This window comes from Macaca fascicularis, chromosome 2, assembly GCF_037993035.2.
Source record: "Macaca fascicularis isolate 582-1 chromosome 2, T2T-MFA8v1.1".
Taxonomy (NCBI): Eukaryota; Metazoa; Chordata; class Mammalia; order Primates; family Cercopithecidae; genus Macaca; species Macaca fascicularis.
The window spans coordinates 56,486,381-56,511,203 of record NC_088376.1 but is presented as its reverse complement, the minus strand read 5'-3'; the positions used below and the strand labels follow the sequence as shown (position 1 = coordinate 56,511,203).

At 35.2% G+C, this 24,823-nt stretch overlaps 1 long non-coding RNA gene across 5 annotated transcripts in view; it reads left to right on the top strand.

The window, feature by feature from the left end:
* Positions 1-24,823, top strand: part of LOC102140330 (uncharacterized) — a 354,334-nt gene that overhangs the window by 179,886 nt on the left and 149,625 nt on the right. For 2 of the 5 annotated variants that reach the window (XR_012431797.1, XR_010584991.2), the window contains exon 3: positions 14,161-14,301. The exons of the other annotated variants lie outside the window; for them this stretch is intronic. This is a non-coding gene — a long non-coding RNA (uncharacterized lncRNA). The remainder of the gene's footprint in view (positions 1-14,160; positions 14,302-24,823) is intronic. 5 annotated transcript variants of the gene reach the window in all.

The window sequence follows — 24,823 nt, the reverse complement described above, 5'->3', positions numbered from 1 at the left end:
TTCTTCCATTCTGTAGGTTACCTGTTCACTCTGATGGTAGTTTCTTTTGCTGTCCAGAAGCTCTTTAGTTTAATTAGATCCCATTTATCAATTTTGGCTTTTGTTGCCATTGCTTTTGGTGTTTTAGACATGAAGTCCTTGCCCATGCCTATGTCCTGAATGATATTACCTAGGTTTTCTTCTAGAGTTTTTATGGTTTTAGGTCTAACATTTAAGTCTCTAATCCATCTTGAATTAATTTTCATATAAGGAGTAAGGAAAGGATCCAGTTTCAGCTTTCTACTTATGGCTAGCCAATTTTTCCAGCACCATTTATTAAATAGAGAATCCTTTCCCTATTTCTTGTTTTTCTCAGGTTTGTCAAAGATCAGATGGCTGTAGATGTGTGGTATTATTTCTGAGGGCTCTGTTCTGTTCCATTGGTCTATATCTCTGTTTTGGTACCAGTACCATGCTGTTTTGGTTACTGTAGCCTTGTAGTATAGTTTGAAGTCAGGTAGCGTGATGCCTCCAGCTTTGTTCTTTTGACTTAGGATTGTCTTGGCAATGCGGGCTCTTTAGTGGTTCCAAATGAACTTTAAAGCAGTTTTTTCCAATTCTGTGAAGAAAGTCATTGGTAGTTTGATGGGGATGGCATTGAATCCATAAATGACCTTGGGCAGTATGGCCATTTTCACGATATTGATTCTTCCTATCCATGAGCATGGTATGTTCTTCCATTTGTTAGTGTCCTCTTTTATTTCACTGAGTAGTGGTTTGTAGTTCTCCCTGAAGAGGTCCTTTACATCCCTTGCAAGTTGGATTCCTAGGTATTTTATTCTCTTTGAAGCAATTGTGAATGGAAGTTCATTCATGATTTGGCTCTCTGTTTGTCTGTTACTGGTGTATAAGAATGCTTGTAATTTTTGCACATTAATTTTGTATCCTGAGACTTTGCTGAAGTTGCTTATCAGCTTAAGAAGATTTTGGGGTGAGATGATGGGGTTTTCTAAATATACAATCATGTCATCTGCAAACAGGGACAATTTGACTTCTTCTTTTCCTAACTGAATACGCTTTATTTCTCTTTCTTGCCTGATTGCCCTAGCCAGAACTTCCAACACTATGTTGAATAGGACTGGTGAAAGAGGGCATTCCTGTCTTGTGCCAGTTTTCAAAGGGAATGCTTTCAGTTTTTGTTCATTCAGTATGATATTGGCTGTGGGTTTGTCATAAATAGCTCTTATTATTTTGAGATACATTCCATCAATACTGAATTTATTGAGAGTTTTTAGCATGAAGGGCTGTTGAATTTTGTCAAAGGCCTTTTCTGCATCTATTGAGATAATCCTGTGGTTTTTGTCTTTGGTTCTGTTTATATGCTGGATTACATTTATTGATTTCCATATGTTGAACCAGCCTTGCATCCCAGGGATGAAGCCCACTTGATCATGGTAGATAAGCTTTTTGATGTGCTGCTTGATTTGGTTTGCCAGTATTTTATTGAGGATTTTTGCTACTTTTTCTAATATTTCATAAGTAGGACTTGGAGGTTTGGGAAATAGTATATTTGGTTGGTTTTACAAGACTAACCAAAGACTCGCTCAAGAATTTATGGAGTAGAATTGAAGCACAAGCCTTTTTTTTTATTTTTATTTTATTTTATTTTATTTTTTTTGAGATGGTGTCTCACTCTCTTGTCAGGCTGGAGTGCAGTGGCGCGATCTCGGCTCACTGCAAGCTCCGCCTCCCAGGTTCATGCCATTCTCCTGCCCCAGCCTCCCAAATAGCTGGGATTACAGGGGCTCACCACCACGCCTGGCTAATTTTTTTGTATTTTTAGTAGAGATGGTGTTTCACTGTGTTAGCCAGGATGGTCTCGATCTCCTGACCTCGTGATCTGCCCATCTCGACCTCCCAAAGTGCTGGGATTACAGGTGTGAGCCACCACGCCTGGCCAGCACAAGCCTTTTTTATGGTAAACCATTGAGGTCTTTGAAAAGACTACAATTCTAAATCTTTAAACAAGATGGAAAAATATTAGTTAAATCTTGAAAAAGACAGGCAATATCTACTGTCTGGATCTTTTGTTGTTTGAAATGATGAGAAATAGAAGTAAACTAGAGGCTTAAGTTTTTAAATTGTCCTTCTTCAAACCATGAGGTTCCTTTCCTTTTCTTAGATAAGGGCAAAAGAGATATTTCAGGTTGGTTAATAAAAGAAAGACATATTAGCCTAAGATCAAAATAATAAGAGAGTGTGTATGCTTGAGGGTCAGTGTTACAAAAAGCATACAACCAAAAAGTTCTAAAATACTTCTAAAACTGTACAGAAGCAAGAAAACAATCTTATTAAAAAGAAAATAGAACAATGAGTTCACAATAATATGCAATTGATCTTTTGGCTTCACAGGCTAGCTCAAAGTTTGGAACAATTGAATATCATTGTTTTCCTTTTGTTCTCTGTCTTTAACTAAACATATTTTGTCAATATTTGTTTTACAGATGTGAGTGGGTTGTGACAAGGATGTTGCTATAGCTACTCATTTTTAATGAGTTTGGAGACTGTTATCCAACCAAACAAATAGCTCCTTCTCACTCAAAAATATTAAGTGGTAATCGAGGGGAAATTTGTAACTGAAAAATGACTCATCACAACACAAAAACGTTTTTAATGCTTAAGGAAGCAAATTATAATTTATTGAGGAAGTGTTTATTCTTTGTCTCTTTTGTCAAGTGTGTGACTTGAGGGCATTTAAATAACCCATTTTTTTAGTAAAATCTACTTAATCCCTTAAAAATTGATTTTTTTATTGTAACTTTAAAATGCTTAGCATATCTATTAATAATCAGTAAATCCTGATTGCAAAATATTCAAATACAATTTAACAAAATCAAGTGACTGTCACGTAAAAAAATAATTCTATAATATTTAGCTCTAAAAAATTTTGAACTACTTTTCACAGTTAAAAAAAATGACCGTCGGGGTGCAGTGGCTCATGCCTGTAATCCCAGCACTTTGGGAGGCCGAAGTGGGTGGATCACACGAGGCCAGGAGTTCCTGACCAGCCTGGCTAATAGAGTGAAACCCCTTCCCTACTAAAAATACAAAAATTAGTCAGACTTGGTGGTGCACGCCTGTAATTGCAGCTACTCAGGAGGCCGAGGCAGAAGAATCACTTGAACCTCAGAGGGGGAGGTTGCAGTGAGCAGAAATCACACCACTGCACTCCAGCCTAGGTGACAGAGCAAGACTCTGTCATTCATAAATAAATAAATAAATAAATAAATAAGACCTAACTGTACTACATTTATGAAAGAAAAATATAAACCTTTATAATGCAAAAGAGAATGCAGGATGTTTAGAGAAAGTGTCAAAATCTCATTTAGGAGACCAAAAGAAAAGGGGATACAATTCAAGCTAATAAGGGTGTTTTAAAGTATCTTTCATGCTAGTGACAAAGACATTCAATATGTTGGAGACCTACAAAAAAATTACCAAGGAAGTAAAAAGTGGAGAATGTAGCCAAGACATGCTTGAAATATTCTTGGATTTAGAAATTAGCTCCTTAAGCTGCATTCCCAGTACAACTCAGCAAAATTCCATTTGATTATCCCTCCTTGAAAGTGAGCCCAACTGTAAACAGTCAGTATAATCTTAATGGCTTATGTTAAGAACATTTTCATATCTTTATTATGTACCTTAGAATTATTTACATAAATATTGTATTGCCTAAAATAGTTCTGAAGCTATGGAAATACCTAAAATGACATTTAGTCTCTCTTCAGTAAGAACATTCTAAAATAAACTTAAATATATAAACCTAGCTTAGAATTTTAAAAAATATAGGGAAAAAGCACTTCTTTTAGCTATTTAGTGCTTGGAGTCCAAATCAAAATAATAATAATATTATAATATATAATCTAAAGACCTCCTCCTACACTGTGATATGAAAGGAGAGTAGACAAAAAAGTATGGCTTTTTTTCCAGCCCATTTACAATAGCTATAAAAAGAAATAGGGAATAGTTAGCAATATGTTAAATTAAGGAGGTGAAAGATCTCTAAAAGGAAAACTACAAAACACTCATGAGAGAAATCATAGACAACAGAAACAAATAGAAAACCATTTCATGCTCACGAATTGGAAGAATTAATATGATTGAAATGACCATACTGTCTGAAGAAAACTTAATATAATTAAAATGACCATGCTATCCCAAGGAAACTACAGATTCAGTGCAATCTCTATCAAAATACCAATGCCTTTTTTTTCCCACAAAATTAGAAAAAATATCCTAAAATTTATATAAAACTGAAATGAAGCCCAAATAGCTAAAGAAATGCTAAGCTAAAAGAACAAAGCTGGAAGCATAACATTATTTAACTTCAAATTATACTACAAGGCTGCCGTAACCAAAACAGTATGGTACTGGTATAAAAATGGACATGTGAATCAATGAAATAGAGAACTCAAAAATAAAGCTACATATTTACAGCCAACTGATCTTTGACAATGTCAACAAGAACATATACTGGGGAAACAGCACTCTTTTCAATAAACGGTACTGGGAAAATTGGTTTGCCATATGCAGAAGAATGAAATAGGACCCCTATCACTCACCACACAAAAAAATCAACTCAATATAGATTAAAGACTTAAATGTAAGACCTGAAACCATAAAAATACTAGAATGAAACCTAGGGGGAAACTTTTCTGGACGTTGGCTTAGGCAAAGAATTCATGACTAAGACATCAAAAGCACAGGCAACAAAAGCAAAAATAGACAAATCTAACTTAATTGAACTAAAAAGCTTCTGCACAGCAAAAGAAATAATCAACAGAGTGAATAGACAACCTCCAGAAGGGAAGAAAATATTTGCAAACTATGCATTGACAGGGGCTAATATCTAGAATTGATAAGTAACTCAAACAACTCAACAACAATTAATCATATTAAAAATGGGTAAAGGACATGAATAGACATTTTTTGAAAGAAGATATACTATTGGTGAACAAGCATACACAAAATACTCAACATCAATCATCAGAGAACTGCCAACCAAATCACAATGAGATGTCATATTATACCAGTTAGAAAGGCTACTATTAAAAGAACAAAAAATAACATGTTGATGAGGGTGCAGAGGAAAGGGAAGCCATATACTGTTGGTGGGAATGTAAATTTAGTACAACCTCTATGGAAAACAGTATTGATATTTCTTAAAGAACTAAAAATAGAACCACCAATCCAGGTATCTATCCAAAGGAAAACAATCATTATATCAAAAAGATACCTGGACCTGTCTGTTTATGGCAGAACTATTCCCAATAGCAAATAAATGGAATCAACATAAGTGTCCATCAGTGGATGAATGGATAAACAAAATGTGGTATATATAAACAACAGAATACTATTTAGCCATGAAAAAGAATGAAATCATGTATTTTGCAGCAACATGGATGGAAATGGAGGCCATTATCCTGAGTAAAATAATTCAGACATGAAAAAATACCAGGTGTTTACACTTATAAGTGAGAGCTAAATAATGTGTACACATAAACGTAGGGTGTGGAATGATAGACAATGGCAACTGGTAAGGGCAAAGGGGTAGGAGGGTATAGACAATAAATAATTACTTATTGGGTACAAGGTACATTATTAAAGTAATATTGAGCAGTGAATTATTTGTTGGCAAGGTTAGCTATTTAGACTTTTTTTCTTCAAGAAAAAAATGTTGTATTAGTTTGTAGAGCCCATAATACAGTTGGCAAAGTCAGCTTAACCCGTATTGCATCTGAAGTATAGTACTTCATGTGACTACCATAGAATAATTGACAAAATTATTTCTAAAGGAGCAAAAATTTTACTAATTCCAGCTAGGAATACCAGTACTTATGGTCCTGCGCTGGAACTGTTTTGGCAAAGGAGTTGTATGTACATGTATGTGTTAGACTTGATTGGATAAGCAGTATGTGAATAGATGGTTGTGCCTGGATTAATAAGAGAAAGTGGGTTTTACTTCTCTGTAGTATCTGTAAGAAACCAAATCTTTACACTACCCTTTTGCAAATGCTTGGTCAAATCTAAGATGTCAACAATGAGTAGAGCAATAGGATAGGATCTGTTGGCAGAATTGCATTATTTTTCTCCTCCTGATATTCAAAAACATGAGTCATTCATAAATTTATCGAATATGAGTTACCTACACTGGCCTGATAAGAAATTACTTTAAAATCTTTTTTTTTTTTTTTTTTTTTTTTTTTTTTTTTGAGACAGAGTCTCGCTCTGTCGCCCAAGCTGGAGTGCAGTGGCGCAATCTCGGCTCACTGCAAACTCCGCCTCCCGGGTTCACACCATTCTCCTGCCTCAGCCTTCTGAGAAGCTGGGACTGCAGGCGCCAGCCACCGCGCCCGCCACCACGCCTGGCTAATTTTGTTTTTGTATTTTTAGTAGAGACAGGGTTTCACCGTGTTAACCAGGATGGTCTCAATCTGCTGACCTCGTGATCCGACCATCTCAGCCTCCCAAAGTGCAGGGATTACAGGCTTGAGCCACCACGCCCGACCTAAAACCATTTTTAATTTAGCAGCTGTCTACTTAATTTCCTTGGCACATACATAAATACCAGTAATCAAAATGTCAAGGATTATAAAAAGCTGATCGAGCTAAATGGAAAAATAATGTTTGAAACAGGAAATTTATTTTCTCTTATTAACCACATGTGGCAGTAATTAAAGTTCATTAAAAAATCTCTAATCCCAGGGCAGTAGTCTAAATCAGTGGTTGTCAAGTTTAGTGTACATCAGTATTATCTGGAGAGAGCATTAAAACACGGGCTGCCGGGACCCATATCCAGAGTTACTAATTCATAGGTCTGGGGTGGAGCCTGAAAATTTGCATTTCTAAATTTCCCAAGTGCTGCTGCTGTTGGTTATAAGAACCACATTTTGGGAACCACTGGGGTAATTTTTTCTCAGTTATCCAAAAACATATCAGTAAAAACAATTTTCCTTTAGATTTACCAATTTTTTGTAATTTCATATAAAAGAATTATAGACAGAAAAATTATGTAAACATTCATTCTAAACCAAGTGTTATTTCCCCAAATCATTTTTGTGTGATTAATCTTTCAAAATAACATATGTAGTTTTATTCTTAAATATCATTGTTTTATTCTTTAAATGCTTCCTTTTATTTCTAAGGTAATATGGATGCCAGATTAATTATTTCTGCTTTACATAGAGCAAAATTAATTTTTAAATATCTCAACTTGAGGCAATATATGATTATATCATCATATGAAGGAATTAAATTTCCTAAAGAAAAAGAAATTGTCTGTGCATTTCAGTGCCACTTTCTCAGTTGATAACCGAGAGTAATGTCATTTTTTCCTTCAAGACTGCATCAGCACTTCATTGTATGAAACTGAAACTTTTGTGTTAGCTTAGTAGTTCTGTAGTAAAATCATTTAAGTCTCTAAAATTCATGAACAAAATAAATCTATAATCTTTAAAAAATAAATTCATGAGAGTTACATTGTTACGTGTTTTTAAATGCATTCCGGGCCGGGCGCGTGGCTCATGCCTGTAATCCCTGCACTTTGGAAGGCCAAGGCGGGCAGATCACGAGGTCAGGAGATTGAGCCCATCCTGGCTAACACGGTGAAACCCCGCCTCTACCAAATATACAAAAACAAAATTAGCTGGGTGTGGTGGCAGGCGCCTGTGGTCCCAACTCCTCAAGAGGCTGAGGCAGGAGAATGGCGTGAACCCGGGAGGCGGAGCTCGCAGTGAGCCGAGATCTGGCCACTGCACTCCAGCCTGGGCAACAGAGCGAAACTTGGTCTCACAAAAAAAAAAAAAAAAAAAAAAAAAAAAAAAAAAAAAGAAAAGAAAAAATAAAATAAAATAAAATAAAATAAATGCATTTCCATGGAATGAAGCTTTATTTTATTTTCAGAAAATTCCATCAGAAAGCAATTTTGCATTCCTATATTTTAGCCTATTAACAAAAATCATTTTAACAATCATTCCATCTATGCTTAGTTCCAATATTCACTGTTTAGTATGAATCTTTTATACCTAACAGCTGTTGCTATATCTAAGCTATTATTGGCTAGCATCTAGTTTAAACTCAAATTCCTTAGTGATTTCAGGTTTTCTACAATCTAAACATAACCCATTTGCTCATTATCTTTCAACTAAACTTTTGGTAAAAAATTTACTTTATAGACCTTCAAATATTCCTTGTGTTTTCTTGCCTCTGAGCTTCAAGCCTAAATTCCTTGCTTCCTCCTCTCTTACTGTGTAAATCCTATCCACCTACCTTCATAAAGTCTTCTTTTATTAAATCAGTTGTCATTGGACACATTATGTTCTACCACATATTACTAGCTAACTTTTCCTGTGTTAACAATAAAGAACTACCATTTGCATTATTATTACTTACCAGGACCTAAAAAACAAGTCACTTACCGTAATTATCAAAAGGATTTAGGTACTATTACCACGCCCATGTTAATATTAAAGCTGAAGATCAGAGTTTTTACCAGTCACACAGCTATTAAGTAGCAGAGCTGAGATTTAATTCTTGATCTCCATATCTTGTAAAATCATGTACATATAACCCACCACTATATTACATTGTAAGGCAGCCTTCAAGTTATAAATAGGTTATGATTTTTTAACTTCTGGGAGTACTTTAGCATACAGAAGTGAATACTTACAATAACTTATGCTTTGATTGAAATTCACCTTATTTAGTTGTATATTGGGAAGAGGTACCTATTTTCTCTTACACCTTAAAGCTCAAATCACGAAACCTCTTGTTTTGCTTATGAGTCTAGTAATTTTTGTTTAAATTTTAAAAATTACTTTTACTTTGATAAATGCCTAATTAATTACTAAATTTGACAGATTCATTTCCCCTAGATGTTTAACAGCATTCACAAACAAGATTAATTTAATTTCTTTAGCTATTTCAAACTACAATTCAGATTTATCTGATTTTCTCAAGCCTTTTAAACAGATCTATAAATTTATATACCTACATCTTTTTCAGTATGGAATCAATCCTTGTAAAGCTAATAAAGCAAACTGAAATTCAATAAGTTATATTCCCCTGAGTCAATCTAACATTTTTAAGAGATTTATTGAGCAAAATCAATTCTTTTTTTTTTTTTTTAACAAAATAAGAATCTTCAAATTCTCCCTCTCTAGTTTTGCTATCTGGTGTATCATTCACTACTACCCTTATCTATTATTTTAACCATAAAATCTTTCACAGATTTTGTTGTAATTTGAGTTGGGAGACTCTCTATCACCAAACCACATTGCAATACATCAATCTTTTGTGAGATTTTGCCTTAAAGGAATTTGCAGCCTAAGCATTTCTTTCATATATTTAATAACTCATTTCTGTCTTTTCCTTAGCATATCTCCTAGCATTTGCCATGATTACACAAAATTAATGCTCAAATGATCACAACTTGGCCCCTGAGAGTCCCTTAAAGCTGACCCATTTATTGCTTTCTGGTGGCAAAATTTCGTGGAACTGTCTTGATTTTATTGTATAGAGCCATTGAATCCACTTTTCCCCAGCAGCTCTGACTGTTTTTAGTGAAGAATAGCAGAGGCAAACATTTGGGCACTACAGGCAACTACCAAGTGGGGGCTAATATTAGACTAGCTGGCACCAAGGATAATACTTCATGTTAACAACAGAGCTGGAGAAAGTAAATGTTTTACAATTCATGAATTCACATCAACTTTTCCAACCTATTTTCAAATCATGTTCTATGTTAAAAACATACTTTTTTTCTCTCTTTGGAGGCTACAATCTTCTCTATGCATTATTTTTACCAATTTAATATACCGTGCTACTAAATGTCACATAAAACTACATGTTTGACTTTAAAAATTGGCTAGCCTGTCTTATACTTTGACGTGTACTGACTGACATCAAGGACATCTCAACATGGTTGCAGTTACCTTTTTCTCTTTTTTATAACTCTTATATTTCTCAAGCACCATTCTACAGGCACTTTATTGATAAGATAATTCAAACAAAGAGTTTGTAAATCGGTTGTTTTTAGCTTATAACCTAATTTTTCAAAAGAACTGTTTTATAAATGATAGTTAGATTCCCAGACACTCCACGAAAGTCTATTTAGACACAGTGCTGCTCAACTGTAGCACTAAAACCATAAGCTTGAGTCCCAAGACACTGGGTTAGAGGAGAGATGAGATGGAAGAGACCCTTTCTCTCCTTCTTCCAGGTCTAACACTGGTCTTGAACACAATTTTGGTAAATCAGTAATGCTTAAGGCATTATGAAGTTTCCAATCATTTATTCATTTAGCCCATATTTGTTGAGCAATTCTTTTGATTAAACACTACAAATTCCTGGGGTCATAAAATTGAGAAGTCATGTTCTTCATGCTCCAAAATTCTGAACTGTTAACACAGAGGTGAATTTCTGGCTGGCCAATATCCTTAAGTGGGTGAGGTGGATGAACCCAGTGCACTTGCATAGCATTGGCTTTGCATAGAAGTGCTGATGCATCACCTCAGATAACAGGCAGGAAAAAAATTATATAAAATAGTTACTGGTGCAGATCCCTTAATGTGGATAGATATAACAGACACTAGAAGTACTTTTGTAATTGCTTCAATTACCAGTACAGTTGAAGATATACTGTGCTTTTTTTTTTCCCTCAAAATAACATCATATAATATATACCAGACAGATTTTTAAACTTATCAGGGATATTTTGTCATCATGATAACTACATAGCTCCAACATAATTATAAATAGTTGTATAATGTTCTGTAATTGGAAAATGTTGCCTTTTGCCTAGCCAATAAGGTTCTGTATAGGTCATTTCCACTTTTTTCTTTCATTAACAGTGAGATAATAAATATCCTTTTATAACTTTTTGTATATCTATATACTTCCTTATGATAAACTAATTGACATTGAGAGGTTATCTATTTTACATATAGAGGTCATTTACTTTAATGGATAAGCTCCTGCGCTTACTAGCTGGGCGAATTTGGACAAGATTTTAATTTCTGTACCTTATTTCCAAAATAATTCTTACCTCATGTAAATGTTTCCATGATTACTTTAGACCAAGAATAAGGTGTTGAAAATGAGAGTGATATATATCTTAGAGAGCTATTTTGATGATTAAATTAGCTTATATAAGTTTCTGAGGACAGTGCTTTTTGGATTATATTTTAGTATTTAGTATTTTATATATGCAAAATTGCATATGCCAATGTGTATTAGTGTACATGTATGTATACACACACATATAAAATATATCACTCAGCTTAAAAAACAGAACATTGTCAATATTGCATTCTCCTTTATATGCTCTCTTGACTGTATCTTCCTCTTTATCCCCCAGAATAAACCATTATCCTGAATTTTGAATTAAATATTTTAATTTTATTGGTTTTGTTTGTTTGTTTGTTTTCAGACAGAGTTTCGCTCTTGTTACCCAGGCTGGAGTGCAATTGTGCGATCTCAGTCACTGCAACATCTGCCACCCAGCTTAAAGCGATTCTCCTGCCTCAGCCTCCTGAGTATTACAGGTATTACTCAGGAGTCCACCACCACGCCTGGCTAATTTTTTGTATTTTTAGTAGAGATGGGTTCCACCATGTTGGCCAGGCTGGTCTCTTCCTGACCTCAGGTGATCCACTTGCCTCAGCCTCCCAAAGTGCTGGGCCTGAATTCAACATTTTATTGTTTTTAACCATACCTATATTATACAAATATATGAATCCCTAAACCATTATTTGTCGTATGTTTAATTTTATATAAATGGAATGATGCTCTTTGTATTCTACTATTTGCTTTTATTACTATTATATTTGTAAAATTCATGCATGTTGATACATGTAACTCTGCTTTATTTATTTTTCCTGCTCCATAGTATTCCCTTACAGGAATATAACACAATTTACCCACTTTCTGTAGATAAGTATTTTTATCCAATTTTGTTTTGTTTTTGCTATTAAAACAATGCTTGAATATGCAATTATTGTAAAGCCTCCTAAGGAATGTGCACAAGAGTATCTTTAGGACTCATACCTAGGAGTGTAATTGCTGGAAAGAGTGAATGCCTATCTCCAGCATTTTTACATAATAGCCAATAGTTTTTCAGAATGATAGTACCAACTTACACTTCTACGGGCACTGCATTAATTTGTATTACTCCCCCAAATTTCTAACAGTTAATATCGTTGAAATTTTAATTTCTGCGGACTTGAGGATATAAATGATTCTTCATTTTGGACTTAATGTTTATTTCCATGAATAATAATAAAATTGAGATTCTTGTTGTTCTTTCTCTTTTCTGTGAAAGGTCATTCACGTCTTTTAAAAAAATTTTGAGTATATAGTAAGTGTATATATTTATGCGGTACATGGGATATTTTATATAGGCCTGACTGTAACAAGCATATCAGGGTAAATGGGTTATCGATAACCTCAAGGATTTATCCTTTGTATTACAAACAACATTATACTCTTTTAGTTATTTTTACATGTACAGTTAAATTATTATTTGCTATAGTTATCCTATTGTGCTATCAAATACTAGATCTTATTTATTCATTGTAACTGTTTTTTTAACCCATTACCATTTCTTACTTCCCCCGTAACCTGCCCATTACCCTCCCCAGCAACTGGTAATGATCATTCTACTCTCTCTGAGTTCAATTGTTTTAAATTTTAGCTCTCACAAATGAGTGAGAACATGTGAAGTTTGTCTTTCTGTGCCTGGCTTATTTCACTTAACAAAATTACTTCAAGTTCTATCCCTGTTGTTGCAGATGACAGGATCTCATTTTTTTAAATGGCAATACACTATTCCATTGTGTATCTGTACCACATTTTTATTATCTGCTCATCTGTTGATGGACACTTACATTGCATCCAAATCCTAGCTATTGTAACTGGTTCTGCAATAAACATGGCAGTGCAGATGTCTCTTTGATATACTGATTTCCTTTCTTTGGGGTATATACATGGCAGTGGGATTGTTAGATACTATGGAAAGTCTATTTATAGTGTTATGAGGAATCCCCAAACTGTTCTCCATAGTGGTTGTACTAATTTACATTTCCACCAAGAGGGTATGAGGATTCCCTTTCTCCATATCTTCACCAGCATTTGTTATTGCCCATCTTCTAGATGAAAGCCATTTTAACTGAGTGAGATGGTATTTAGTTGTAGTTTGATTTGCATTTCTCTGATGATCAGTGATAATGAGCATTTTTATATACCTGTTTGCCATTTGTATGTCTTCTGAGAAATGTCTATTCAGATCTTTGGCCCATTTTAAAATCAGATTATTAGGCATTTTTGTAGAGTTGTTTGAGGTCCTTATATAGTCTTGTTATTAATTCCTTGTGAGATGAGTAGTTTGTAAATATTTTTTCCCATTCTGTGGGTTGTCTCTTCACTTTGTTTCCTTTGTTGTGCAGATGATTTTTAACTTGATGCGATGTTGTTTGTCAGTTTTTGCTTTGCTTGCCTGTGCCTGTTGGGTATTGATCAAGAAATTTTTGCCCCGTTCAGTGTCCTGGGGGAGTTTTCCCAATGTTTTCTACTAGTAGTTTAATAATAGGAACTCTTAAATTTAAGTATTTAATACATTTTGATTTGGTTTTTGTACATAGTGAAGGATACAGGTCTAGTTTCATTCTCCTGCATATGGATATCCAGTGTGCCCATCACAGTGTGTTGAAGAGACTCTCCTTTCCCCAGTGTATGTTTTTGGCAACTTTGTTGAAAATGATTTCACTGTAGGTGTGTGGATTTTTCTTTGGGTTCACTATTCTGTTTCTTGCTCTATGTGTCTGTTTTTATGCTAATACCATGCTGTGTTGGTTACTATAGCTCTATAGTGTAGTTTGAAGTCAGGTAATATGATTCCTCTAGTTTTGTTGTGTTTTTTTTTTCTCAGGATTGCTTTGGCTAATCTGGTTCTTTTACAGTTCTGTATAAATTTTAGGATTTTTTTTCTATTTCTGTGAAGAATATCTTTGGTATTTTGATAGGGATTGCATTAAAACTGTAGATCACTCTATGTAGTATGGTCATTTTAACAATATTGATTCTTCCAATCCACAAGCATGGAATATCTTTCTTTTTTTTTTTTAGATGGAATCTTGCTCTGTCACCAGGCTGGAGTGCAGTGGCGTGATCTCGGCTCACTGCAACCTCCACCTCCAGGGTTCAAGCGATTCTGCTGCCTCAGCCTCCCAAGCAGCTGGGACTACAGGCACGCACAATCACGCCCAGGTAATTTTTGTATTTTTAGTACAGACAGGGTTTCACCATGTTGGCCAGGATGGTCTCCATCTCCTGACCTCATGATCTGCCTGCCTTGGACTCCCAAAATGCTGGGATTTCAGGCATGGCCATATCTTTTCATTTTATTGTGCCCTCTTCAATTTCTTTCAACAATATTTTATAGTTTTCATTGTGAAGCTCTTTCACTTTTTTAGTTGTTTCCTAGACATTTAATTTTATTCATAGCTACTGTATATAGAATTATTTTCTTGATTTCTTTTTCAGATTGTTTCCTATTGGCATATAAACATCCTGATAATTTTTGTATGCCAATTTTGTATCCTACAACTTTACTAAATTTGTTTATTGGATCTAATGGCTCTTTGGTGGAATCTAGGTTTTTCCAAATATAAGATCACCTCATCTACAAACAAGGATAATTTGACTTCTTCCTTTCCAATTTAGATGTCCTTTATTTCTTTCTCTTGTCTGATTGTTCTAGGTAGGACTTTCAGTACTTTGTTGAGTAACAGTGTGGTAAAAGTAGGCATCCGTGTTATGTTTCAGAGTTTAAAAGAAAGGCTTTCAGTTTTTCCCCATTCAGTATGTTATTAGTTATGAGTCTGTCGTGTATGGTTTTTATTATGTTGAGGCATGATTTTCCATACCCAGTTTTTTATCATGAAGAAATGTTGAATTTTTATCAAATGCCTCTACAGCATCAATTGAAATGATCATATGGTTTTTGTTCTTCATTCTGCTGATATATCACATTGATTGACTTGCATACATTGAACCATATTTGCATCCCTGAGGTAAATCCCACTTAGTCATGATGAATGATCTTTATGATGTGTTGTTGAATTCAATTTGCTAGTATTTTGTACAGAATTACTGTGTAAATGTTTATCAGGGATATTGTGCTGTGGTTTTCTTTTCATTTTTCTTTCTTTTTATTTTTTGATTTATCTTTGGTTCTGGTAATTCTTCACCTTGTAGAATTAGTTTGGAAGTAAGTATTCCTTCCTCTTCTATTGTTTGGAAGTTTGTGTAAAATTGGTATTAGTTATTTAAATGTTTGGTAAAATTTAGCAATGAAGCCAACAAGTCTTGGACTTTTCCTTACTGACAGATTTTATTATCATGGCTTTGATTTTATTGCTTGTTACTGGTCTGCTCAGGTTTTAGATTTCTTCTTGGTTCTGTCTTGGTAGATTGTACGTGTCAAGAAATTTATCCATTTCTTCTAGGTTTTCTAATTTATTAGCTTATAGTTGCTCATAGTAGCCTCTAATGATCTTTTGAATTTTTGTGGTATCAGTTGTAATGTCTCCTTTTTCATGTCTGATTTTATTTATTTGGCTCTTCACCCTATTTCTTAGTCTAGTGAAATATTATTCAATTTTGTTTATCTTTTCGAAAAGCCAACTTTTACTTCATTAATGTTTTATATTGTTTTCTTCATTTCAATTTTATGTATTTCTGCTCTGGTCTTTATTATTTCTTTTCTTCTATTAAGTTTGGTTTTGGTTTGCTCTTGCACTTCTAGTTCTGTAGGATGTATCATTAGGTTGTGTATTTGAAGTTTTTCTCCTTTTTTGATGTAGACACTTATAGCTATAGACTTCCCTCTTAGTACTGCTTTCACTGTATCCCATAGGTTTTGATATGTTGTGTTTTCATTATCATTAGTTTCAAGAAAATTTTCAATTTCTTTCTTAGTCTGTTTATCAACCCGCTGCCAGCATACAACCAATGTTCACTTAAGGCCCAAGAGCTCTTCGGTCATATTATGGTGAATGCTGAAAGGGATGGGACTCACCCTTCAGGACAGTGGGCTCCCCTCTGGCCTAGGGTAGGTCCAGAAATGCCATCTAAAAGCCAAAGTCTGGAATCACAGACTCCAAGAGCCCACTTGGTGACTAAGATGATACCTAAGGTGCAAGACAAGGTCCCTTTTCTTTTTCCCTTCCCTCTTCTCAAGCAGAATGATTCTCTCCTGATAGACACCACAGCTCTGATTATTCTGGGTCACACCTGAAGTCAGCACAGTGCTGAGTCTCACCCAACGTGAATACTACCTGGCTACCACTGCTGATAATTCAGGGCAAAGAGCTCTTCAGTCAGGAGGTAATGAATCTTGCCAGTACTGAGTCCTTCCTTCCTTCTCTTCAGGGCATGAGTTTCCCTTTGGCTCAGGATGTGACTAGAAATTCTGTGTGGGAGATAAGGCCTGGAACTGGCCCTGACAACTCTGTCTAGTGCCCTGTCCTGTTGTGGCTGAGCTGATATCCAAGTTACAAGACAAAGTGCCCTTTACTGTTTCTTCTCCTCTCCTCCAACAGAAAGAAAGGGTCTCTTTTGGAGCTACAAACTGTACTGCCTACAGCTGCAGAGGGGTGAGGCAAGTACTCTCTTAGCTGAGGAGGGGTGAGGCAAGTACTCCCTTAGCTGTCCCGGCTGGTGTCTTACTATGTCACCTGCCCACCAAGTCCACTGGCTCTGAGCCCAGCAAAATACTAGTCTTTCCTAGAAGTTGCAGTCATTGTGGCCTAGACTGCCTTTCAAGTTTATTTAGAACCCCAGAGCATTTTAATCCTCAGTTGTGAGGCTTGCTGAAACTCGAGTTTGACTGCTGAGATGGGCAATTCCCCTCTGGCTAGGGCTAGTCTAAATGGTCCCTCCATGGGCATCAGCTGAATTGCGTCCAATGTTGTCAGCATTGAGTTCCAGTACAAAGTCCCACAAACACTGTGGTCTGCCTCCCCTAAGTGCACATATTCTCTCTCTGCCACTTGGCCACCGCCAGCGGGTTGGGGAGGATTGGCATCAGCAATTCAAGACTGTCTTTTCTACCCTCTTCAGTACGTCTTTAAGTAATATGAAGTTAAAACCAGGTATCATGATTACTCACCTGATATTTGGCTCTTATGAAAGTGCTTTTTTGGCCAGGCGCAGTGGCTCACGCCTGTAATCTCAGAACTTTGGGAGGCCCAGGCAGGTGGATCATGAGGTCAGGAGATGGAGACCAGCCTGGCCAAGATGGTGAAACTCCAACTGTACTAAAAATATAAATATTAGCCGAGTGCAGTGGTGTGTGCCTGCAGTCCCAGCTACTCGGGAGGCTGAGGCAGGAGAATAGCTTGAACCTGCAAGGCGTAAGTTGCAGTGAGCTGAGATCGCGTCACTGCACTCCAGCCTGGGTGACAGAGCCAGAGTCCATCTCAAAAAAATCAAAAAACAAAACAACAAAAAAAGTGCTTTTTGTGTGGATAGTTGTCAAATTTGGTGTTCCTGCAGGAGACTTCTTTTTTTTGAGACAGAGTCTCGCACTGTCGCCAGGGCTGAAGTGCAGTGGCGCAATCTCGGCTCACTGCAAGCTCCACCTCCCGGGTTGGCGCTATTCTCCTGCCTGGGCCTCGCGAGTAGCTGGGAATACAGGCGCCCGCCACCATGCCTGGATAACTGTATTTTTAGTAGAGACGGGGTTTCACCGTGTTAGCCAGGATGGTCTCAATCTCCTGACCTCGTGATCCACCCCCCTCGGTCTCCCAAAGTGCTGGGATTACAGGCGTGAGCCACCATGCCTGGCCCTGCAGGAGACTTCTAAAAGTTCCTCAGTGGAGGCAGGCCTCTATTTGGCCATGTTGCTTTGCTTCCTCCAGTCATTCATGACTTAAGCTCATTTTTCTATGTTGTGTTTTTTTTCTTTTTGATTTGTATGATTTCTTTATATAATAGGTATACTAATCTTTTAAACACAATTAGGTGTGTTTAAAATATATTATCTCAGTTTTTAATTCGTATTTTCACTTTTTCCATCAGGTTTTTTGATTGACAAGCTTACTGTAATGACATCAAATTTATCAATATTTTATTTTATGGTTATTGGTTAGTGTTTTTTGTAAGTACTCCTCTCCTATGTAGAGGTCATTAAAGTATACTCTTTAAGTTATAAAGGTTTGCCTTTTATATTAGTTCTTTAATCCACCTGGAATTAATTTTTTTGCATACGTTTATGAGATAGAAATTTATTTTTAAAATTTTTCCACTTTAATAGGTATGTGGTATAATGTAATTTATTGAATGGGCTTGTATTTTCCTACTGATCTTCTCTCATATCTTAAGTTTTTTATATGCATGAAACTATGAAACTATTTCTATTTTCTGAAAAAGAGACCAATGGAATAGAATAGTCCTTTGCCAATATCACATTGTCTGAAGTTGTACATTTAATAGGTTTAACTATCTGGTAACACAAATTCTTCACCTCCTTCTTTTATAGGAATATTTTGAATATTTATGACCTTTATTCTTTCATATAAGTGTTTAAATTCACTTGTCAGATTATCATGAAACAATGTCAGAATTTTTACTGAAGTAGTCTCTATAGATTTATTAATGAAAAATTGGTTTCTCAATAATATGAACTCTTCCTATTTCATTGATGCTCAAAACAGTTAATAAGCATTGGGGCATACATATCAACTTGTCCACTGATATCAGAACAATAAGGTTAATTTTGCCTATAAGGAACCAGCATGGCCATCAAAATACATACTGGATGAGTATCATCCCTGTTCCTATCTATAGTTAAGGTAAACTTTTGGAGCCCTTGAAAATAACTTTTGTGCTTGAATAAGATTACTCATACCTTTGTATTGATTTTCAATTTATTTTAAAACTTGGTTAATCCCTAATTTTGTAGCTATATCTTATACATATGATTCTATTTATGTATCTAGTAATGTTAATCTAAAGCTTTTGATTAATGTGTGACTCCTCCTATAAACTTAACCAAATTCATAGAAGCATTCTAAGTACATATATAAATTTTATATAGTATACCTATTTTAAAGTAATCTTAATGTAAAACTTAACAATAAAAAATGCTGAGTACTTAAACAATTCTTGTAAATGTAACAAATATAATCATTTAATTCTTTTATATTCTTCATTGTTATATATAAATAATCATTTCAGATTAAAATATCTAAATTGATTACTCAATAATATACTTGCGTTAGACTTATAATGTTGACCTGCTACTCTGATTGAACAGGTTTTTTAAATATCACAAATATATAAAACACCACATATATAAGAAGTTCTTAATCTAAAATATTAATATGATAGTTTTGATTCACTGAAATATTTATTTGTTGTGTATAATTCATAGGTTATACAATAACCCACAATATAGATTACTGTACTCTTTTCTCATATTGCCCATGTGTCAATTTTGTATCAAGAATATGCTCACCTTGTAAAAGAATGTAGGAGGTTAGTGTCTTTCTACTCCTTAGAAGCCTTTATATAATGTTAGTATTATTTACTCTTTGAATATTTGATAGAAATTACTGGTAAAACTGTCTAATTCAGAGATTTTTCTTTTTAGGTTTTAAATTACTAATTTAGATTTTAACTTACTGATAAATGACTCAGTAATTAAATGATTTTTGTAAAAAGCACTCAGTTTGGATCTTCTACATCTATAAATATGTTTCTCTTTGTATTCCTTTGTATTCTATAGTGGTATCAGCAACTGTGTCTCCTCTTCCTTAATCAGTATTTCCAGCTGATAACAATGATAAATTGTTTTATTTTCCAACTTCTAACTTTTCAGTTCATTGCTCTTTTTTAAGTTTTGGTTTTCTGCTCTGATGTTTCTCTCTTCTATATTTTCTTTGGTACTATATTGTTCTCTTTCTCGACTTTGAAAGTTGGAACCTTAGCTCATTAATTTTAGTCTTTCTTCATTGCTAATATCAGCCTTTAAGGTTATATATTTCAGTCTAAATGTAACTTTTTAACTGTATTTCATATATTCTGACACTATTTATCATGTTATTCCACATTTAGAAAATATAGTTTCTTCTTTGATGCATGGGTTATGTGGAAGTATTTCTTTAAAAATATTGAAATATCTGTATTTGCTTTTCTTGTCATAGATTCTTACTGAATTCCACTGAGGTTACAGAATATGGTCTGTAATTTTCTGTGAGTCTTTATGATGTATTGATAATTGTTCTATGGCCTAGTACATGCTCACTTTTCATAGTTAATTAAAAATAAGCATTTATTCTTCAATTATTGGAAACAGAATTTTCTATATCTATTAGAAGAGAGCTGTAAAAGAAGATGATGACTTCCTTTGGATAGAGGAAGATTAATATCTTTTTATATATATGTATTTTATTCATACTATAAGCAAAAGTTTTCTGGATAAGACCCAGACTGATTATTTACTTATATCTTGTAAAAGATAAACACAGCCAAGTACTTCTTAAAGCAATAAGCACTGATTTAGTAACTACTCACAGTAAAGGAAAGAGCTGAGCTCCATTTTGATTTGTGAAAAGATTATTGGGGATTTTTTAAGGGAGAGTTAGGAAGAGGAGAACTAGGCAGAGTCAAAGAAGTAAAAAACTTACAAAGGGTTGATCAGCATAAATATGATTGGGCAAACTGTGTGTGCTAACGTTCTAATGAAAGTTAGAATTCTCTCTTCCCACAGAGACAGCAAGACAGTGGCCCTATCTTTCCTGGTGATAACTGAAAAATTGATTTACTGAAAAATTTATTAATTGTGCATAATTCATAGGTTATACAATAATCCACAATATAGATTACTGTACTCTTTTCTCATATTGCCCATGCCCATTTTAAAGGAATGGCTCTGAGAATCTTCTGAGTTCTAAGTGATACATATTCACAATTGTAAACATTTTTTAAAAAGGAAAGTTTGGGGCCTGTTGTCAGCAGTTGACTAGAACAAACTAAATTCTCCTGGCAGTATTTAGCTTTCTCAGCTAGGCATTATAATGAGCTGTGGCTATCCTGGGAACACACCTCTGTGCTGCTAGAAGCCATGCTAGAATTTGATCATCTCTTAGTGTGGAGGTTTGGTTGGAGTCATTATGTAGTGAGAGTTCTGCAGTTCTCAATAGCAATCTTAGTGCTGGTTTCCAGTGCCCTATTTCCTCTTTGGGGCAATAGAGTGAGGGCATATATCACCCTATATTTAAAGAAGGAGGGGCTCTTTAGGAGAAGACCTGAAAATTTTGAATCTTGGAGTTTGTGTAGAAACTGCTGCAGAGATGCCTCTCTTCTCACACTGAGAAGAGAGAGAAACTTTTGCTATCAAATGTAATCAAACCCTCTGTGGAAAGGGGAGGGGAAGGTCCCCAAGTTGTTAAAACACTTTTCAATGTGAACAAATGGGTCTAGGAGAGACATCATAAATCTCTCCTGGGTATTTCACTATCTTTAATGTCCAAAGCTTATTTTCTGTTCACTCATCCTTTAACTCAGGTTGCCAGTCAGTAATGTTTCATCAGAAAGCCCTGACTATATAGAAATATGAAAATATGTCTTGTTTTCCTACAGAGAAACCCTATCCTCCCTTAGTGCCTACCTTGGCAGACTGAAGTCACATGGAGAAGTAGTCCTAATTCTAAATTGCTGGTTATGTCCCATCCTCCTGTAGTTGATTATTACTGGATGGTGATATCGCCTTGGGATTTCAGCCACAATCAATTTGGAGGTATAGAATTCATCTCTTACCTCTAACTACTCCACAACATAACTACTCTTTCATACTTCATACCTACTCTTTCAGCCTCTACTCTGTCATGATGGTAATGGAGGTAGAAGTAGGGATGTCTCCTCTACATTTTAGAAATGTCAGTCCTTTCACCACTCTACTTCCATTTACACCATTTTCTGCCACAATATCTCAAAAGTTTAGGTAGTAACTGAAAACTTGAAAAATAAAAACAGAGTTCAATGATTCAACTGACTTTAGCTATATAAAACTAAAATTAAATGAGTTGCATACACACTTAAGCCTGATTTCATATTAGCATTTCTTTTTATGACTTCTTTTTAATTTTTTCTCTGTGCACAATAACATAATGAATGCAAACTCAATAGAAACTGAATTCAATGGCATAAACTTAAACAATAAGCACAGGAATATTCACAGCAATTAATAAGCAAAGCAATAAAGGTACAGCTTAGAATATAAATGAGTACTCTATGAATATAATAAGCAACCAAGCATAGTTTTATTACATTAAATAAAAGTAGCATTTCCTAATCTGTATGTATAATAGTCACAATAAAGACACAAAAAAACCCGAATTCAAAGCATTCCAAGAAGCAAAGGCATAACTCTAAGGGATCTGTACAATTGGAAATCTTTTAAAATTACATTTGTATACTAGAAAAGGTTTAAAAAATACTTTGGATGATTTTTAACATTTCGATTTTCCTATTATATATTCATGGAATAAATATTTGAAATAAATAATCTAATAGGCTTATGATTTTTCATGGTTTTTCTTAAGTAAAGAAAAATATTCAATTATACTTTAAAAAAATACAAAAGCTGGATATCCGGGTCCCGAATGGCAGCATAGAAGCAAGCTGGCATCACTCCCCAACAGAAAACCAAAAACAAATATCCTGTGCTGAGATTAGAGAGAAATAAAATTTCTGTATGTGTGATACTCCTGCCCTGAATCTGCCTGGCACCAAGCATATGGAAAATTTCCCCCTGACTTAGTTTCTGTACTAGAAAATGTGAGATCAGGGTTGACAAACAGCTTCCCTATCATCTTTGGTTCTCTGGCTAGAGACCTGTCCCTGCCTCGAATTTGGGAGCACCTAAAGCAAGAAGGATTTCTAAGAACGACCAAACAACCAGAGACAAATGGTGGTGTTGGGGGAGGGGGGCACTACCATCTCCAGCCCTGGAAACTTTACTCTGTAACTAGGCAAAAGGAGATAACAAGTCAGAGTGACTGTTCAACCAAAAGCTACTATCCAAGACTACTGTAGGATATTTGTTACAAAGGCCCCCTAATTGTAAACTCCTAGCCAGCTTTCCCACAGTATTGGGATATCCCCTTTGTGATCTCCTCCATTCTGGCTAAGCAGCTCTGATAGTTTACGAGAACTGAGGCAAACCTGGATTGAGGCAAACCTGGATTAAGGCACCATCTAGTGCCAGAAAGGAGGCACCAATCTAGCAGGTAAAAATAAAAAATGAAACCACTGATGGACATTGGGGTTGATTCCCAGTCTTTGCTATTGTGAATAGTGCCGCAATAAACATATGTGTGCATTTGTCTTTATAGCAGCATGATTTATAATCCTTTGGGTATATACCCAGTAATGGGATGGCTGGGTCATATGGTACTTCTAGTTCTAGATCCTTGAGGAATCGCCATACTGTTTTCCATAATGGTTGAACTAGTTTACAATCCCACCAACAGTGTAAAAGTGTTCCTATTTCTCCACATCCTCTCCAGCACCTGTTGTTTCCTGACTTTTTAATGATTGCCATTCTAACTGGTGTGAAATGGTATCTCATTGTGGTTTTGATTTGCATTTCTCTGATGGCCAGTGATGATGAGCATTTTTTCATGTGTCTGTTGGCTGTATGAATGTCTTCTTTTGAGAAATGTCTGTTCATATCCTTTGCCCACTTTTTAATGGGGTTGTTTATTTTTTTCTTGTAAATTTGTTTGAGTTCTTTGTAGGTTCTGGATATTAGCCCTTTGTCACATGAGTAGATTTTAAAAATTTTCTCCCATTCTGTAGGTTGCCTGTTCACTCTGATGGTAGTTTCTTTTGCTGTGCAGAAGCTCTTTAGTTTAATTAGATCCCATTTATCAATTTTAGCTTTTGCTGCCATTGCTTTTGGTGTTTTAGACATGAAGTCCTTGCCCATGCCTATGTCCTCAATGGTATTGCCTAGGTTTTCCTCTAGGGTTTTTATGGTATTAGGTCTAATATTTAATTCTCTAATCCATCTTGAATTAATTTTCGTATAAGGAGTAAGGAAAGGATCCAGTTTCAGCTTTCTACTTATGGCTAGCCAATTTTCCCAGCACCATTTATTAAATAGAGAATCCTTTCCCCATTTCTTGTTTTTCTCAGGTTTGTCAAAGATAAGATGGTTGTAGATGTGTGGTATTATTTCTGAGGACTCTGTTCTGTTCCATTGGTCTATATCTCTGTTTTGGTACCAGTACCATGCTGTTTTGGTTACTGTAGCCTTATAGTATAGTTTAATGTCAGGTAGCGTGATGCCTCCAGCTTTGTTCTTTTGACTTAGGATTGTCTTGGCAATGTGGGCTCTTTTGTGGTTCCATATGAACTTTAAAGCAGTTTTTTCCAATTCTGTGAAGAAAGTCATTGGTAGCTTGATGGGTATGGCATTGAATCCATAAATTACCTTGGGCAGTATGGCCATTTTCACAATATTGATTCTTCCTATCCATGAGCATGGTATGTTCTTCCATTTGTTAGTGTCCTCTTTTATTTCACTGAGCAGTGGTTTGTAGTTCTCCTTGGAATCAACCCAAATGTCCATCCTGACAGACTGGATTAAGAAAATGTGGCACATATATACCATGGAATACTATGCAGCCATAAAAAAGGATGAGTTTGTGTCCTTTGTAGGGACATGGATGCAGCTGGAAACCATCATTCTCAGCAAACTATCACAAGAACAGAAAAC